Source organism: Rhamphochromis longiceps, linkage group LG8, assembly GCF_057381845.1.
Source record: "Rhamphochromis longiceps isolate RC_006_pf linkage group LG8, R_longiceps_female_GT1.1, whole genome shotgun sequence".
Lineage (NCBI taxonomy): Eukaryota > Metazoa > Chordata > Actinopteri > Cichliformes > Cichlidae > Rhamphochromis > Rhamphochromis longiceps.
This window is the reverse complement of record NC_140564.1, coordinates 19,075,612-19,090,722: the sequence shown is the minus strand read 5'-3', so window position 1 is coordinate 19,090,722 and position 15,111 is coordinate 19,075,612. Positions and strand designations below refer to the sequence as shown.

At 36.4% G+C, this 15,111-nt stretch overlaps 1 pseudogene across 1 annotated transcript; it reads left to right on the top strand.

Annotated features, from left to right (window-relative positions):
- Positions 1-1,108: 1,108 nt before the first annotated feature.
- LOC146663511 (integrin alpha-M-like) lies at positions 1,109-14,810 on the top strand (annotated as a pseudogene). The gene is made up of 28 exons (XR_014913041.1): positions 1,109-1,212; positions 1,659-1,729; positions 2,156-2,270; positions 3,748-3,875; positions 4,003-4,148; positions 4,448-4,598; positions 5,721-5,871; positions 6,088-6,161; positions 6,300-6,420; positions 6,559-6,698; positions 6,825-6,971; positions 7,064-7,276; positions 7,371-7,504; positions 8,849-8,991; positions 9,100-9,251; positions 9,375-9,500; positions 10,619-10,692; positions 12,301-12,442; positions 12,522-12,620; positions 12,709-12,788; positions 12,873-12,959; positions 13,046-13,115; positions 13,210-13,305; positions 13,414-13,494; positions 13,618-13,728; positions 13,877-13,990; positions 14,070-14,180; positions 14,366-14,810. The product of XR_014913041.1 is annotated as an integrin alpha-M-like (transcript).
- Positions 14,811-15,111: the final 301 nt, after the last annotated feature.

The following is a 15,111-nucleotide window of genomic DNA, read 5'->3' as shown; positions in this document are numbered from 1 at the left end:
GTACATTTTTTCTTTAACTGATGTTGAAAATATCAAAACATGTGACAATAAGGAAAAGCAGAACTTGAGGGCGTACCACTGTTACGAAATGTATTTCAAAATAGGTTTCGCGAAACTTTGAAATCATGACACTGTCATTGTTGAATGCTGTGACATGAAGCAGGAAACAAAAAAGTGTTAGCACTATGTGACGTTTTGACTACTCTTAGCATGTCCATAAAAGGAAGGCTTTATTTGTGTGGCAAAAATAAACAACCGGACAGCTGTAGGATCGCAACAATACACGATTTTTACTGGACAGTAATCATAGCATGGATCATAGAATGGGTGTGGCATGTATTGATGAATCTGACAGACAGTTTAAGAGGAAAGAGGAATATGCACACCAGTAAAATTTTCTACACAATTCAATTTTTAGTACTGCAAAATAAGCAAATGTGTACAGTATATTAATAGTTTTTCATACTGTAGCATAGCAACAGCATCTTTTCTTGAAAGTTTTAAGTGTCAGTATTTTGCTTTTGACAGATGGAGTAAGATATAAGAATCAAAGACACAAAACTAATTCCATAATAAAATCTTAAGTATGTTTTTCAAGTGAATAATTACCTGCCAGTATGTTCAAATCTAGTATCTGACTTTGATGCTCTCTAGTGGTAACTGTGGAAAGCTGTGACTGGATTCAAGAGGTGGAATCAAACTAACACATACACTGTATGGAGTTCCTCATATGTGATTAGAATTAGAGATAATATAACCAGGTTATCATCCTTTACAGTGGCTTTAAATAAAACTACAGATGTTCTTCCTTCTTCTTTATTCTCAGTGTTGAATGCTGCACTTTGTTTCACTATTGATCCCGTGGCATGGAAGGCCCTGAATAACTCTGCTGCTGGTTTTGGGTACCAGGTGGTTCAAAGACAATCAAAGTAAGTCACATCATACATTGTTATGTCGATCTATAACTGCAGGTTTAACAATCATTTCTGTTAAGGCCCACAGTAATAAACAAACAAGGATATAATACTTCTTAACAGGAAACATATGGGGTTTATTTAACCACAGTTTGCACTCTAGACTTCATCATTGTCTGAATTTATTTCCTCAGTTTGCTCGTCAGTGCTCCCCTTGAACAGTATTCACAAAATGGAAGAGGAAAAGTATATAGCTGCACCACATCTTCCCCAAACTGCCAAAATATCCAAATTGATGGTAGGTAACCAAATGTGATGAAACTCTGACAGAAACCATGTTGACATCAAAGAAATTCCCCACAGACGCTAGCACAGAAACTTGTTTAACTCAAATCACAATAAGTAAATATCTTAGTTAGTAACACTGAAACTTGATGAAGTAAAATAAGCAAAGAAGTCAATGTTATTAATAATGTTATTGTTACAATGTTTCTTTTGTAATTATTTAAAACTTTAAAATGAAGCAATAGTGAAACTGAATCCTATTTGCATTGATATTAAAGCTGCCTGTTATACATCCTGGTTCACAGTGGAGAGAAGTTTCGATGTCTAACACTTGTCATATCAAATGGGGAAGTGTTTCAGTCATGGTTCTTTGCAGTCATCGATTTAAGTCTTGTTTTTTTCCTTTCAATTGCCTTTTATTAGTATTTTTTAAAAAAATATTGAATGCTTTCAATACAGCACCAGATTTTGCAGTCAACATGTCTCTTGGTCTGACAATGAAAAGTGATCCCGCGACACAAAACACTGTGGTGAGTTACTGAACTGCAGACACTATGAGAACTTTGTTAAAAACACTGAGGAGCAACATCCTCTATCCTTATATGTCTTGTTATTTTTGCATGAAGGTCATCCCATGAAAAACCAGTGTGCCTCCCACCTGTCCTTCACAGAATCAGGGTTTACAATAACTTCAGCATATTCAATGAAGTAGAAGTCAATGCAAAATTGTTATTTAAAAACATGTATGCGCTAAAAGTTTTTACACACCCCAGATACTTTGGTGGCCTCTAACATGGATTTTTTTAATAGCATTAAGGGACACATTTGAATGGCTTTAAATAGACTGAAGTTATTTTTTAAAATCTACATTTTTTTTTTTCAGTTTTGGTTGATTTTATAAGGATTGAACCGATGTTTATGGGACTTTATGGGAACTTGACTTTGTCTCCTCTCAGGTGTGTGGTCCAACAATTCCAAGGGACTGCAAAAGTATCACCATGTACAACGGTGTGTGTTTTCACATGGACCGATCTAATACATTTGGACCACCTGTACCTTCTTCTCCAGACGGTAACAATAAATGGAGTTTGTGAAAATGTGTCCTTAATAATTATAGTCCCGGTGCCTCCTTAATAAAAATCTCTTGCATTTTTACTTGAACATAGTCTTACAATCATTTATATTTGTGCTTGTATAATCTCAAATCAACTGAAACTGTCTCAAGACTTCTCTTATATATTCCAGCAATTAAGGGTTAATCAGAAACAGTAAATAGAAAATTATGTTTGTGTGAGATGTGATTACTCATAGATGAATATAAGTATAAGTTGTATGATTTGTTGATTATTTTTTTGTTTGTTTACAGTTTTCCCCTCTAAGCCTTATTTCAGATTGTCTGTTTGGATTCATTGTATTATAGTTTTATCCAAAGAGCTTTTCTAGACTAATTTGACCTGAATCCATCAACACTGAAACAAATTATGGTAAAATTTGAGCTAGCCAAGATTAAATCTACAGCATAAAATGTATTTAATTCTAATGATCAGAATTTTTTTGAGATGGTCTCTTCAATTATTCAGAATGAAATAACCATATCTGCATGTAAAATGAAAGTGTTATTTGAAAAACAAATACAAAAACACCCCCTTTGATTTCAAATTCATTACAAAAACGAAACTAAGCCTGGTTTTTTGGGTTATGCAATGCATGACAAAATGCAAGAAGACTAGTACAGACACACAAGACCTTTGGGGGAAAAAATTAAAAGGAGACCGAGAAGTTTACTTCCCTCTAAAGCTACTTACGACTTCTTTAAAGCTCTGTATGCAAATAAGTAATGTATTATGGTTTTCCTGGAGAAAATAATTTGTGTTGCTGTGTGTTACATCACGATGTATTCCTGTTACATAAGAACAACGTAAACATGAGGCTACTGTCGCTCACCGTAACACAATTTCCAACCGTAACAAGAACATACAGTACAGAGGGTCTTTCTTTTAGTGTTGTAAGTTTGAACACAATGCTCTATACACTCAGCTTTAACATCATTCTGGGTTGATTCAAAGCGTTGTGTTAGCATGCTGTCTGTACAGATGTTTGCAAACATCTGATGTTGTGTTAGCAGTTTAATGCAGCTGTTTATGTCCTGGATGGGGTTTGCATGTTACCATCATGCTCGTGTCCCTTCATGGTCAAAAAAATAAAATAAAATAAAATAAAATAAAAGTATTGTCCAAATCTCCACCATTTTCCTCTTCCCTGCACAAACCATTGTTTCTATGACTGTAATACAGGAAGAAAATTAAAGTAATTAGAACTGAATGCAAAAATCAAGGCTACAAATAACTAAATTAGCTTAATAACAAAATTAGGCTTCTGTAAGCAGTTTTAAGACTTCTTTAAACTAATTTAATCTCTTAATCTTAATTTCTTCTTTTCTTTCTTCTTTTAAAGGACTAATTGTCTAAATATGTGGGTATTCATAGTAGATTTGCTAAAATGTTAAAATTCACCTAAAATAATCAATTTCAATTCATTTATTTGATAGTGTGCCCGACACAAGTAGACATTGCTTTTCTGTTGGATGGTTCAGGCAGCGTATCTGTCCCTGATTTTCAAACAATGATGAAGTTTGTGGAAGATCTAATCCAGGCATTTCTGTCAGTTGATGCACAGGTAAGACACTGTACTACCTTTCAGTTATATCGTATTACAGACACAAATAGTTTCACCTGCTTTTCATTTATCTCCATAAAAAAAAGGCTATTTTATATTTTTTTATATTGTTTCTCCCTTTCTTCAGTTTTCTGTTTCCCAGTTTTCCTCGTTACCTCGGGTTCATTTTTATTTCAAGAAATTTTCCTCATCTGGATCACTAAAGACTGAAATCGATGGAATCACACAGCTGGAGGGATCAACTTACACAGCTAAGGCCATCAGACATGTTGTGTAAGGGTTGCAATGATATTACTGAAGCATTAAAGTTAAATGATCTTGACAGACTTCCTGATAATTTTCTTTTTGAGACTGACCACACTAAAAACTGTATTGACTGATGCAAGAGTTTTAAAAGAAGAACTTGCATTAACTAGATTTGCAAAATACTAAAATGTCCATGAGCGATAATACGAAACAAATGGATGCATGCAAAATAATAATCATTCATGCAATTTACTCTATGATCAAAATGTGCACTGTAAAAACATGTTTTATGTTGAAATTAGATTTGTTTATTTTTAATTTGACAGAAACAATGTTTTCACACCACAAAGAGGTTCCAGACCAGATGTGAAGAAAGTCTTGATAGTAATTACTGATGGACAATCTAATGACCGGTATGACCTGGAAAATGCAACACAGCTAGCAGGGAATCAAAACATTGTTCGATTTGTGATTGGGGTAAGTACCTCCATTATTTAAACCTGCATAATGTTGAAATTTATACTAATAATGTGTTTTGGTTATTTATTAGACTACAGTCACATGATCCTACAGTATATGGAGCAAAGTAATGAGCCACCTTCACAGAAACCATGGAAACCCGGGCCATATCATCACACTGTTTTCACACTATTGTTAATGTTAATTTCTCCTCTATTGGAGAAATTAACATTAATAATAGTTAATGTTAACAATAGCCAGGATTAAACTCAAAATCCTGCTCCTCACAAACAAGGTCTTAAATAATCAGGCTCCATCTTATCTTAATGACCTTATAGTACCATATCACCCCATTGGAGAACTTTGCTCTTGCACTGCAGGCTTACTTGTTGTTCCTATATTATTTAAAAGTAGAATAGGAGGGAGAGCCTTCAGTTTTCAGGCCCCTCTTCTGTGGAATCAGCTTCCAGTTTGGATTCGAGAGACAGACACTATCCCTACTTTCAAGATTAGGCTTAAAACTTTCCTTTTTGCTAAAGCATATAGTTAGGGCTGAATCAGGTGACCCCGAATCCTCCCTTAGTTATGCTGCAATAGATGTAGGCTGCTAGGGATTCCCATGATGCATTGATTATTTCTTTTTCAGTCACCTTTCTCACTCACTATGTGTTAATAGACCTCTCTGCATCTGCATGGCAGATAGCCGTCCCTCTTTGAACCTGGTTCTGCTAGAGGTTTCTTCCTGTTAAAAGGGAGTTTTTCCTTCCCAAAGTGCTTGCTCATCGGGGGCCATATGTGTGTTGGTTTTTTCTCTGTATGTATTATTGTAGGGTCTTCCTTACAATATAAAGCGCCTTGAGGCGATGGCTGTTATGATTTGGCGCTGTATAAATAAAATTAAACTGAATTGAACTGGACGAGGAGCTGCATTTACACTCCCAGCATTTACAGCTGATCATTGAATATGCAGGAGTGGTATCTAATTACAGTACCATGCTCAAATTTCAATAAATAAAAAAGCTAAATTAATAATGGAAACATAGACTGTATTAATCTTTGTATTAAACTGCATTAAAGTTTTAATAAAATCAGATAAATAATTTTGCATTAAATGTAAACACATGTTTTAAACAACCCTAGGTGGGGAATGCATTTATTCTGACTGAAGCAAAAAAAGAACTACGCACCATTGCATCGTCTCCCTCAGGCAATCACGTGTTTCAAGTGCAGAACTTCAACGCACTTGAAATAATCCGGCAGAGTTTGCAGGACAAAATCTTTTCCATTGAAGGTAAGTTATATATTTAACATTTAGCAAGCTTTGATAAAATTTCTGTAAATGTTACATTGCATTATTGTATCATTGCTTGAGGCTAAAGGTCGAAGCATTAGTGAAATGAAAAATAACTATTGAGGCACCTTTATAATAAACAGATATCATTACACTAAATTACTAGTGTAATGCGCTGTGTTGTGTCTATCAATAAACCTTTTTATATTTTTACAGGATCTCAAACCGGTGGAGTCTCACTGAAAATGGAAATGTCTCAAGAGGGATTCAGTGCAGTTATTGCGCCCGAGGTAATTAAAACTACCTGAAACTCACCAGACAGTCTAGTCATAGAAAGAGAGATTCAAACACTTTTTATAAAAACAAGAGTCCAGATTTTAAAGGTAAAATAAATTGTATATAAAATGTATTTCCTGTCTGCACTGTAGGGAATTCAGATGTCTATTGTTGGTGCAAACCAGTGGAAGGGAGGCTACGTGCAATACACAACAGGAGGCCAGAAGGTGAAAACATATGAGGATGTGTCTTTTGAGCCTGACAGCTATCTTGGTAAGAATATTACAGCTTTAACAATCTAACTCATACACATGTAATCATGTATATACACAGCTCTGCTGTAATTCTTTCACACAAATACATATATCAGATTTTATATCTATCTTCTCTTTTTGCCTACCTAAATTCTAGGTTACTCCATGGCAACTGCTAAAACCCAAAGTGGTTCCCTGACAATTGTTGGTGCTCCAAGATATAAACACAGAGGAGCTGTGGTCGCTGTTAACAGAGAAAGCTTTGAAAACCAAAAGATTGAGCCGTTGGCATCACAGGTATGTATTTACAGCAAGACCAAACTGAATGGGATTATTAACTGGTAGTAAATACTTTCTTAAATACAAATTGTTGTCATTTGGCTTTATGCGACTATTTTCATCAATAATGTGTTTCTTACACAGTATCAGACTGGTGAATATTTCGGGGCAGAGGTGTGTACCATGGACATAAATAATGATGATATCACTGATCTAATCTTCATATCAGCCCCAATGTACACGGAGCCTGATAGAGAGGGAAGAGTTTATGTTTGCAGACTAACTGGTTTGGTAAATCAAAGTTTTATCCACTTCAATTAAATGAATTAGTTTATTTGTCAACTTCCCTAATGATCATATAATATTCACTCTCCTGCTTTTAGTTTGTAGAGTGTAATTTTGATGATCCATTAGTACTAAGAGGACATGCAGCTGTCAAAGGAAGGTTCGGCTCTTCTCTTGCTGTGCTGCCTGATCTAAACTCAGATGGATTCAGGGATTTGGCAGTTGGAGCACCATTGGAGAATAATGGTGAAGGCAGCATCTACATATTCCACAGTGAAGGAGGAGGAAGAATCAGTCCTACTTACTCACAGGTACACAACATCGAGGAATTCAAAAAGATGACCAAACTTATTTATCAATATACAATCTGCAGCTTAATTAATTAAAATGTTTTCATGTACACAGAGAATAACTGGCTCTGAGGTCCAGTCAGGACTGAAGTTCTTTGGCCTGTCAATCAGTCAGTCGTCTTTTGACCAGAGTGGTGATGAACTGCCTGACTTAGCGGTGGGTTCAAAGGGTAGAGTTGTTTTACTGAGGTAAGTCACAGTCCAGATAGTCCAGTCAAGCATTATAGTTATCTGTGGTAATTCCACCATTGTTGTTAATTTGCAATCTTAACAAATGCACTACCTGTCAAATCTTATGTAAATTTGAAAGGTCACCATAATAAGAACTGCATATAGGTTACATATCAATAAATTCATCATAAATGATTGAGTCATTCATTATAAGGGATTTATGATTTTTCAAGAAATACAGATTGAGGGTAAAACTGTTGTCTAGAAGCATTAGAAACAAACAAAAGATAAATTGGAAGCTAGGACTAAGAAACTTGGAATTAACGACTAGGAGTGAACATGGAACAAAAGAAAAGAAAAGAGCAGACACAGCAGACGGAGATGACATGACAAAGATCGAAGGGAGACTGAGGACTTAAATACATGCGATTATGAGAGGATGCGCAACAGATGGAAGAACAGCTGAAACTACTTACACACTACCAGCACATGAGATGTATACAGGACAAGAGACTGTCAAAATAAAAGAGGAAGTAACAACACTGAGAAACAAACTAAGATGCATGAACTTGACATTAGGATTGGGAGTAACCTGACAAGAGGACACAACAGACCAGGGTAACAGGAGGGAACATAAAACACAGGGACAAGAGATAAACAAACATGGTAAGAGGTACCTAAAGGCTAGACGACAAAACAAAGACCACAAAATACAAATATTACACAAAGCAGAAACAAAACTAAAAGAGCCAAAACCAGGAACGTAAACTGAACTGTAGAATGCTAAATAAGATAGAATCAAAATGTCCAAATACATAAACACAGGATCATGGCAAAAAGTTTATGGAGTCAAAGGGATTAGACATTTTTTTCAAATTATTTTACCACATGATGAAAAATGCTCTGCTGATTTAAAAAAAGCAGTAAATGTGTGAAACGGTAACTTTGTTCATACAGAAATGGAAATGCATGCAATATAAAAAATGTTTTCATACAATACCATGTGTTTCAGCACTGCTGACATTATCAAATAGGTATCATTTAATCCACCCATTAATACTGTGAAGTTACACCACTGGCACACAAGAGTGATGGTGATGGGAAATACGTCTATGTTGATGTACATCTACATACATATTCCATTAAAAAGCATTCCTGATTTATAATTCATTATTCCATAAATCATCATCTATCATTTAAAAGGTTTCAGGACTATTAGGTGTTAAATGTCTCAAAATGTTTGAGCTGTAGTTGTTCATATGAAATGTTAGGGCAAAGGAAAGATTAGATTGAAGTCTTGTTACTAATTCAGGTCAGAACAAAAAGTCAAATCTTGTTCACATGTGTTTTCCTACTTTCTAGATCAAGACCCATAGTAATGGTTGAAGCTGAGGTGTCATTCAGCCCAATCCAAATCCCTACTCAGAATGTAGACTGCTCAAAACCACTGCAGAACACAGCTGAAATTTGCTTTACCATGAGCAGAGTGTCTACAGTCAACACAGGTTCATCATTCTTGGTTTTTCTGAACTACAAAGCCACTGCCCAGCAATTTAATGTTTTCTAAATGTATGTAAATTGCAGCATTGAAATCAAACACTGATTTATTCCAGCTCAAGCAAGGATTAATTACACTTTAACACTGGATGCCACTCGCAAACCTCCAAGCAACCGGGCATATGTTGGTGGGAAACGAGAGCAGTCAGGATCACTTACTGTGGACTTAATAAGAAAAAAATGCTCAACTGTGAAGTTCCTTGTTGAGGTAAAACCAAATAACAACATCAGAGAAAGTTCACCTTGGTGTAACAATATATTTTGATTTCCATTTTGTTTTTAAGAGTCATCCAACACTGAATCTAAACTCAGCACTCATCTCTTCTTGCAGGCTTGTCCAGAAGATGCTCTCAATTCACTTTCCAATGAGCTCAAATTCAAGTTTGATGGTTTGCCCTCAAACACAAATCTCAGACCAAGCCTTGCCCAGCAGGCTCAAACAGCAACCATTCATCCTGTAAGTAACCTTTATAGGTACTTTATTAATCAGATATCTGAGGGCAGTCTTGCGCTGAGGCCATACATTCTGGAGAGATTTCTAGTTGAAATTAGTACTAGAATATTATTAGGAACTTTATTCCCAGTACCAACAGCAGGCACAGCTACATATTTGGGGTCATTACTCTAAAAACGTTGTGTATTAGAAATTAATCGTTAGTAATCCAATATGCTACAAAATTACTAAAGGAGTTTATTACACTGATCATTACATTATTTTCTTGTTACTCCATGAAATGACCCAAAATGCATTGTCTCATAATTATAAGTTAATAATATAAATCTTAGGCTACAGTCTGACATGCCAATGCAATCCCTATCCCAATGAGAAAACACATATGATCTTTCCTTTAGTGTTTACATATAAACACAAGAGATTTTGAAATGGTTGTAACAGTGATTCTCCTTCAGAAACATTAATGAATAGAAATGGAGGCTTCAAGCTCGACTGCTAATCACTGCCTTTCTTACCTGACTGGGCTCTGGCAGCTGGGCTGGGGTCTGCATATGCTCAGCTTTAACGTTCCTCTGTTGGCTAATTTTTTTGCTAGCATGCTGTCTGCAAAGATGCTTCCAATTATCCAATTAGTGTTAGCTGTGCAAACAGCTGCTGTTTCTGTCCTGGATGCAGTTTGCGTTTTACCATTGCAGTCTTCTCCTCTTGTGCAATAAAAAATAAAAGTAATGTCCATATTTCTACTGTAGATCACTCAACTATTTCCCTCCTCCTGCACACAACCTGGAATGGGCTAATTTTAGCCCAAGTGCACACAAGAAAACACTATTTTATTAGATATTTTTTCCATTTTTATCCAACCAACCAGCAGATAACTAAAGGAAACTTTGCAACACTAGTAACAATATAATTGTAACTGAAGTGTAATTACTGAATTCAGTACCGTAACACATTACATTACTGCATTGCTGAAAAATAGAAGGCTACTTTTTACTTTATCTTACACCCGGCATTGGGTAGAACACACAAATTGTTTGCTGGATTCATCTGTAAAACGTTTACATTTATTCTGTGAATAATGTGTAATATAAATGTTTTTGACATCACACTCTCTTCCACAGTTAGGGTTTGAGATCAACTGTGGAACTGACAACAAATGTGTTGATAACCTGAAAGTGGATTTCAACTTCACCAGGTGAGGCAGAATTACAAAACTTTGTTTAGCTTTGCTTGTGTTTTTAGTCACTTGTTAGGTTTCATAACATGTACACTTAAACTTATCATGAAGTTTGAAGCACATAGATATTTTGGGACAGTTTGATATTTAGTCTCCATCATTTTATCCTAATAAAAGAGACAAACAATGACAACACACACACACACACTGGTGGTAGTATGTGATTGAGAGATCACCACCACATATTAAGATTAAAGAAACAAACCCAACAATGGCAGAGAATATTTATTTCAAAATTATACCAATCCCCAAGAAGGCATTGAGGTTCTCTAAACCTTAGACAGGGTCATGAATACTGGACCCAGAAGCAGACTCAGCACAAATTTAGCACTGAACTATATAAATTTTATTTCTTTTGTGAGAAAACAATAGTAAACTCTGAAAGTGAAAGTTAAACTCAGGCCTGAGGAAACAGGAGCAAAAATGGAGGTGAGTGTGGAGAAAATGCATTATTGAGACCGTGGGAAAACTGAAACAGAAGAGGAAACAATTACTTAACTGTGGGGAAGCAGAGGAGAGAGAGCAAAGCAGGATAATGGTGCTGCGTGTTTACTGTCCGAGCCGAGCTTGAAGGGTAAACGTTTGTGAGAGAATCTAGAGGGATGAAGTTACAAAGACTGTTATCCAGTGTGCAGGGCAGGCAGGTAGGACCACTGAGAATGGCTGAACGGAGCAGCAGACCATGCTGCCTGAAGTAGTCCTCTTATGACTGCCTGTTGATGAAATTCAGGTGCGACGCTGGTGGCCCTGCCAGAGGGCGTAACCGAAGAGCCATCCAGAAACATCCAGCACAATGCTCCCACAAACCATGACAGACAGAAACATAGCTCAAATCATTGAGATGTTGGTTTATTGACAGTAATTAAAGAAACATGAAATCAGTGAAAGGCAACGAGCAAGGCTGGGTATACTTGTATGACCGTGGTTTTGTTTTCCCAGCTAGATTAGAGGGTTGCTTTCCTACACCATTGGGTTTGAAAACATGTCTTGATTGTCAGTGTACCCAGTTTCCATGAAGTCCCTGTATGAGGTAGTTGAAGATGCCTCTCCTGGGGACTAACCAACTAATGCTGAAGGGTATGCTCCAACTATGCTGGATGCTGTACTGGTCTGTTGTAGCAAAAAAACCTATTTCCCACCCATCACCAGGAAACAGTTGAGGTGGGTCAGCATCTGACTAGGACACCTAGAGACATCCATTCTGATTACTAGATTACTCAAGATCTCTTATTGGCCTGGGAATGCTTTGATTTCCACTGGATGAGCTAAAGGAGCTGGCTGAGAGAAAGAACCCAGGGCATTTCTAGACAGAGGCCTCCATGATCCAAACCTCGATAAGTGTCCGAAAATCAATGGATGGTAACAGCTTTTTTCATAATGCATCATCAGTTATTTTTTGTGTTTTATGATCACCAGGAAATGACAGCAAATTAAAATGATATAGCGAGCTTCCACACAGCCACTATTAATATGTTAGAATTCAACACAAAGCTATACTATATTTAGCCTCCTACAAGTTCAGCATCACAGTGCAGTCTTGTTTTCTTCTTCCTTTATTCTTGTTAGATCCTCAGAGGTTAAAGTGGGCATCGATGAGCTTTTGAATGTCACAGTCACAGTGGAGAACAGAGGAGAAAACTCCTACAACAGTCGTGTTATTCTCACGTACCCAGCTGGACTCTCCTACAGGAAGTTCACCATTCAGCAGGTAATGTGTCAGGATCAAGTTCATCATTGATTTGCTGCTCACCCAGTGCATCTGGCAGTCATTTTATTTTCTAATAAAGGGAAGAATTGAGTGCAACTCTTTGGACAGTGAAGATGGTTTATCCCGAGGAAGGACAGACTGTACTATTGACAAGCCAATTTTCAAGAGCAAAACTAAGGTTTGTTATTGTGGTATGATTTTGTCTGTTAACTTCTACACAGTTTAACAAAATGAGCAATCACTCTCTCTTCTTCAATTCAATCAAGGCTTTCTTCATTGTCTCATATGGTATCGAAACAAACACTCAACTAGAGAGGAAGATCTTTATCACTGCTAATGCCACCAGGTACTGTTCATTTAGCACAGGTGCTTCTCATTTAAGCAATAACCCCACAGACACAGTACAAATCATTTCACTTCTGTCTTTCAGTGGAAATCAGGAGAACGCTACAACGAGTGAAATCTACAAAAATAAATGGATTGATGTGAAATACAGCATTTTCATGACATTTGAAAAGTATGTGTTGTTCTGTTCGTTATAAGATGAATTACACATTTTGTTTTACACAGTATGTATTTAATGTTTAAAATATATCTGTTTAGCTCCTTCAGTTACAGCAATTTCACTTTTGGGATGAATAATTTGCAGATACCAGTCCAACAATTAATCAAGGTAAAATGTAATAAAATATAATAAATATGACTGTGTGAATTAGACTTAACCATAATAGTGTTTGACTGCTTTTTCTTTACTCCCCATGTTTTAGGTTACAAATGATATCAGAGCGTTTAATTTCACTGTGGTGATCAAGGTTCCAGTGAAGCTTGGTGAAAAAGAGATTTGGGTATTGAGCAGCCTACAGGTAATATATGTGTGAGAAGATCTAAAAATGGGTCAGATTTAGCTGTGTGATGGGTGAATGAGGTAAAATAGGACCAATCACCCTGACATTATTTTAAATGTATTTCAGATTGTAGACTGTCAGACAGAAAATGATGAAGACCCAAGTGTCAAAGATTTTGTTCCACAGATACAAAAGGATAAAGTGGTGGTAAGTATCCGTCTGTACTTTTGCTACCTACCTGTTAAAACTGAACCATGGTACTGATTCAAAACACAACATTGTACTGAATACAAGATTTGTTTCATTCAGTCTTCTTTAAATCACCCACAGGACTGCTCTGTAGCCATGTGCAGAGTGTTCAAGTGCAACACCTTCATGGGAAGACTGCAGAGTAGGACATACGAAATCTCTGCCAATCTCAGTTCAGGATGGATAGAGCAGGTAATTAAAGAATAGTTTTTTAAAATTGTTTCATTAATACTTTTCCTGAGTATGTATGAGTACTTTGGTTAAATCTTCAGATATAACCATTTTACAGTTAAATCAAATAATACCTAATTTAGGCTTAACTCATTTCATTTTTTCTAAGATTGGACTTCAATCTGCTAAATTCCTCTTGACCAGTACAGCCACTGTGGATTATGACCAAAGCCAGTACATCTACTTTTCAACAGTGTCTAACAACAATCCTCCTGTTCGCAAGGTGATTTAGCATTACTTTCTCTTGTTTGAGTTACACAAGAGCTTGAATATCATCCACATTCTGTTACCTTATCTCTCAGATTATAGTCGAGGTAGAAGTGTATCCTCAGACAAATTTCACCAAAGAGATTATAGGAGGATCCCTGGGAGGGTTGGCTTTTCTGGCTTTACTCACTGCTGGCCTGTATAAGGTGAAAGACTCTTCTTACACTTTTTCAACTCATCACACAGCTGTGAAAGGGTTTTAGAGAGTATGTCTAATTTTTTAAACAAAGTTCAAGAGTTTATATTTACTCATGTAGTTATTTGCTTTAATTTTGAATGTAAGTCTAATGAATAATCTCTGTACTTTCATTTTTTCCCCTTGCACTCCTAGGCTGGTTTTTTCAAGAGGAAATATCCATAGATGATGAATGAAAATGCAGAGACCGATCTGGAACCGGGAACTGATGGAAATGAATCCCAAACAGAATAACAAAGCTCATATTTGTTGTTGTACATTTACTGTAAAGTTAAAACAAACATTAAACAAGTAAGGAAATTTGTGTTTGGTTGATTATCCCTTTGTTGTAACAGTTCTTCTTGGTAAAAAATCTTATAGTGGGGGAAAGCATTTTTATAGCTGGAACGGTCTGCTGGTGTCTGCTCCAAGCAGGCCACATTTGAGTGATCTGGATAGAGCTTTGGTGCTTTAGTGCAACCTCAAAGTTTTCCACATAACTAAACTACAGCAATATTTTGAGTGAGCCCCAGTACCATCTTCAAATTGAAGGCCAAGTTCCATACACTCTAAAAAGTAATTCAGAGGCTTAGTAAATATCACTATACAGTGGGGCAAAAAAGTATTTAGTCAGCCACCGATTGTGCAAGTTCCCCCACTTAAAATGATGACAGAGGTCAGTAATTTGCACCAGAGGTACACTTCAACTGTGAGAGACAGAATGTGAAAAAAAAAATCCATGAATCCACATGGTAGGATTTGTAAAGAATTTATTCGTAAATTAGGGTGGAAAATAAGTATTTGGTCACCTCAAACAAGGAAAATCTCTGGCTCTCACAGACCTGTAACGTCTTCTGTAAGAAGCTTTTCTGTCCCCCACTCGTTACCTGTATGAATGGCAC